Below are 5,352 nucleotides of genomic sequence, written 5' to 3'. Positions count from 1 at the left end.
TGAGAGAATTTCTAGTTTACTAGCACAGGGAGATAATATGATGGATAAGTGGAGGTCTTTCAAATGTCAGGAATGACTTTCTACTGAGGCAACCTAGGGTATATGCCAGAGATTAGCCCTGAGCATGACACCTCTATTTTTCTAAGCTTCTGTTGACCCACACAAGCAGAGAACAGCCTCCAGAAAGGAATCTAACTGTCTCTCTGGTCAAAACTCTATCAACCATTGGTTTTAATGGGGGTTCTCAAAAAAGATGCTGGGGAAATCTGTCCTTTGCTTTAAAACATAGCATCTGCTCTAAGAGAATTTAACTAGAAGGCAGACAAACCAGTGTTTGACAAAGTTCTATAAGGGATATTTAAAAACCTGAATAAGACTGCCTAGCGATTTTTAAATTTACAGTAAAGCATTTAAAGTCTACAAATCATTATCAAAATATTCTTTCATAAACCTCAAAGATAACTAGCCCTAGGAGAAGAAGAAAGGTTAGAGATCCTCCTTTAGACTAAAAGTGTTTTGCTTCCATAGGTGTGTTTTGTTTTGTTTTGCTTTGTTTTGTTTGAGATAACTCCTTCTGGCAGAAAAAAGAAACAGATTCTCTCCAGTGTTTGAAGTTCAAGATTCTGAGGGAAAACTGCCCAGAACACTAAATAAAAGCATATATTTTATGTGTGTTCACCTGGATGGGAAAACTTTATTGTCTCATCTGACCCAGAGGTGAGTATGAGTCCTTCTTCTAAAATGACTTCCCAATCTTTGGCATTATCAAGTGCTCCTTTCCTAAATGAGGTTCACTTAGCTGGAATAGTTTAACATTTTTTATTTCTAATTTTATATGCCCCTCAAAGGAAAATGCTGAGGCAGGAAAAGATTAAGAATAAGGACAGAGAAAGTTAGCTGAAAGCGAGTAGGCTTGACAGTTCCTCTAGAATGTAGAGAAGGATAAGAGCCAATCCATCCCATTGAAATCTATCCTCCTAGTCTTAAGAACAGCCACTGATTTAATGACCTTAAGTTGGTGGAAGGAGTCCTATATTTTATTAAGTAGGCATGCATATTTTCTCATTGTGAGCTATATTTCATTTAAAAAGCTCTATTGGGGCCTGGGAGATAGCTCGGTAGAATAAGCGCTTGCCTGGCAAGCGCAAGGGCCTGAGTTCAATACCCAGTTACACACACACACACAAAAATAAATAAAATAATTAATAATAATAATAATAATAAATAAAAAGATCTATTTTGCAAAAGTTTGTATTCAAGTCCACTAGGGGCCATTCTATCATGACTCTTTTTAGTTATATTGTCTAAAGCTAATCAAGGATCTCAGTAAATTTAGTAACTAGTTAAAATGCAACATATACAAGAACAAATCAAGAATAAAATGTCTCAATAAAGAAATATCAAAAACTGATAACCGCCCCATATTTTAACTTAGATTTATCACATTAACAGAACTATATAAGAGACAAAGCACAATAAATTATAAGCAATGTGCAGACATATCAAAATTTGAAGAATAGTAATCTGTTACATAAAGAAGTCACAATCCAGAGTCTATGAATTAAAAGCAAACTCTTGCCTGATTCAATAATATCAATGGAAGACTTCAAATGTTATAGGGGAAAGAATTTCATAACCTGAAAAATATCTGGGAGGAGTTCATCTTCTTGAGAGCTGAATAATGAATTTTAATAACAACAAAGGTTAAGAGCAGAATATATTTACTGGGGGTAGAAACTCTGTGTCCTAGAGAGGGACAAAAATGGACACCTTTGGGTTACCCAGGAATCAGACTTTTCTAGAGATTTTCAGTTTTATTTTTAAAATTATTTTAAATTTGTATCTATCTATGTATCTATCTATCTATTTGGTGCAGGGTCTCACAAAGCAGTTCAGACTCATAGTGATCCTTCTGTCTCAGCTTGATCAGCATACCTGGTCTCTGTGGCAAGCTCAGCACACCCAGGTCCAGCATGGCATGTGGTACTAGGGATTGAAACTTGGTCCTTCCGCTTGCAATGCAGAAACTTAGCCTGACAAGCTATCTTCCCCAGCTGATCTAGAGGTATTTTTGTTTGTTTGTTTGTTTGTTTGTTTGTTTTCCATAATTTGATCTAGAGTTTTTATAGAGCAAAACCTGGAGGTGATTTGAGTCCAAGTTGGGAAATATGGGAATTTGCAAGATGTGCATAAGTGGGACAAAACTACGGTCAACCATTAAGATTATAAGCATAATTGCTAAGGTAAAATTGATTAAATTGGGATCAAATGGGGAAGTGAGTCATGTAAAGAAAAGACATCAGTAGAGAATAGAGGCTTTGCCTGTAGGGGGTTGGGTTATTGACTCTTCCTTTCTTTTTTAAGGTGTTTGACATCTATTTAGAGTATCAATCACTGAGGCCATCCCTAGAGAAGTATGTGGGTGCACTCATTTGATCTTCTGTCTTGAGTTCTGGCCTACAGCTGAGCACCAGTATTTTCCATAGTTGCAAGGTGTCTTGTCTTCCATAGTGGCTCACTTGACTGCCTATAATATTTCTATTTAGCTCAGCTGTGTACATCATGACTGTTGATTATATCAATATCAATAGGGAACCTTTGACAAAAAAAGAGCCTGTGACTGAATATTTTTACATTAAACACAAAAGCCTAGCAGATGTTGATTAGTTTTGCAACAATTAAGATGTCATTCAAATCATTGGCCAGTGGTTGTGTTTTACTCAATCCCACATATTTGTGGCATAAATAGCCCAATAGTTTATAAAGAAAGTAACAATGTAAAATACTACAAAGAATTCTTCTTAAAAGATTGGGACTGACATTTATGAGTGATCATTTACAGTAAAGGCAAAACAAATTGTTTCAGTCTAGGGAACTATGACAAAAAATTGTGGAGCACACTGGCAAGCTGACAGATGAACAGGTAGGTGCAACCCAAAAACCTACTATGACAACAAAAAGACCAAAAACATACCTACTGAGCTCTACAAGAAAGGTCAGGAAAAGAAAATTTATGTGCTATAAATGTAAGCAATACTTTTGTATTGAACATGCAATTTTTTATTTTTTGAAGACTAGCTTGGATGGTACAATTGAAGCAAATATTAATTTTAATAGGGGGTGGGGAAAACCAGAGATTGAACTCAGGACCTTGTGCTTTTCATGGAAACGCTTATTCCACTGAGCCATTTCCCTGGCCCAGCAAGTATTATTTTTGCCATAGAGTTCTATCAGTGTTTACCTTGTGGTTCATATAGTTTTGTTTGTTTGTTTGTTTTTGATGTTATCTCTTAGGTATTGTAAGCAAGTACACAGTTGATGAGAAAACTTTTGGGGTCAATTCTCAGAAGTTATTATACATTTGATGTTTTATTTTATTGATATCTTATTTCACTACTAAGTGTATGATGTACAACATCGTGGGAAGCTCCTGAAAAAACAAAAACAAAAGGGAGAGTTAAGAAGGGCCTGACACATAAAACAGGTAAACTAAGTACCTGTATGACCCATGTAAGTGAGGCTCTTGGATGGAAAATGCAGTTCTTGTACATGAAGACTGCTTTGGATAGATCAGATGGAGCAAAGATTATAGCTGTAGGAGATTTTTGTTTGTGTTACACTGTAGCTCATATAGTTTGTGCTTCTGATGTTATTCTGTAAATTCCATAAGCAAGTAAGCAGCTGATGTGAAAATGTTGATGTTGTTCTATCCTGTGCTTGCAGGACCTATCCAGTCCAAACCCAGGTACACAGCATGAGTAAGACTCTGGTCAGTGCCCTTGGAAAACCCACCACCAATCCGCAGCAACCACCCCACCAAACTAGTGAGTGAGAACATCTGCCACATTCTCGGGACCCCCAGATCCAGCATTAGCCCAGGCCCAGTGAGTGTGTGGGAGAGCTTCCAATCTCCTCTACTCCCCCTTGTCCCATTCAGACTCAGCTCAGTCCTAGCACAAAGGCCTGCGATGAAACTCTGCAGCTTCAGTCCCTACAGAGAGAGTAGGCGACAGAACCACCCAACAAGACAAGGAGCAGAACATCTCGACAGAGGGTCAAAACAGGTAAACTCCCAAGAGCTGCAGCAGAAAGGAGCTGAGCACAGCAGACCCAAGCCATACACAATGGCATAAATTCAAACTATGTAGATCTGCACCTGAATTTCAGTAGGTGCTAAGGTTATAACTGCATGAAAGCTCTACAACAAAGGTCAAAAGACACTGAGACACAAAATGACAAGGTGATGGAGAAAAATACAATCTCAGAGCCCAAGTCATTCATAACAAATGCAGAGGACTCTAGCACAGAACAAACTGGGAATCATATAGCTGAAAAAAATGAATCAAGAGAATCCGAAATAAAGAAACAACTGTAAAAAGGTGTAGAGGAACTCAGATCAGAAATAAAAAATGAAATCACTGAATTAACTGCATCTGCAGTAAACAATCAAATGCAGAAACATAAGGAATACACCCAGGTAATACCCAGAACAAGGGCAAAGGACACTAGCTCAGAGGTAATGTATAAATTAATAGTATTTAAACTAAATAAGTAACAGCAAGAAGGTATAGAGGAAAACAGAGTGGAATTAATTTCTGAAATAAAAAAAAATCTGTGAACTTATACAATCTGAAGTAAAGAACCAAGTAGAGAAACATAGGGAGGAAACCCAATCTGAAAAAATATCTACAGTAAAAGAATTAATAACTGCTTCTACAGAAGAAATTGATAAGAAAATATAGGAGATTAGAAAAATGATGGATTCCTTGAATGAGCAATACAGACGAGAAATGGATTGCATGAAGCAGAGTCAAAAAGATAGAGAGAAACTTAAAATCTCAACCACAATCTTGCAAAACCATTTGAGTGAACGTGAAGACAGAGTTTCAGATCTTGATAACACTGGTACAGTTAGTGAAAAGGTAAGAAAATATATCTTAAAAACAATTGGGATGCTTAAAAAAATCATTCATAACATAAAGACGATGCAAAGATGAACAATGTGAGACTAATAGGTGTCAATGAGAAAGGAGTCAATACAAATGACACTAAAAAATATTGGTAGATGGAATAGCAGAAAACTTCCCAAATATTAGGGGGAAAAAATCTGACATCCAGGTAACTGAAGCCCACAGAATGCCAAATAACCTTAACCAAAATGAAAACCCAATGAAACACATAATAGTCTTGTTATGGTTTGTGTCTAGTTGTTCCCCCAAAGCCTCATGCAGTCATGGGGTGAGGACTTCTAGAGTTTGTGTTAACTCATGATCCCCTGGGATTATGTGTGATCCAAGGCTGGGATTATGGGTCTTAGTACTGCTGGGATTACCCATAGGTGGGTAAGTACTG

This window comes from Octodon degus, unplaced genomic scaffold (genome assembly GCF_000260255.1).
Source record: "Octodon degus isolate 3935 unplaced genomic scaffold, OctDeg1.0 scaffold00406, whole genome shotgun sequence".
Lineage (NCBI taxonomy): Eukaryota > Metazoa > Chordata > Mammalia > Rodentia > Octodontidae > Octodon > Octodon degus.
The sequence above is the reverse complement of the archived record's forward strand: the minus strand, read 5'-3'. Positions refer to the sequence as shown.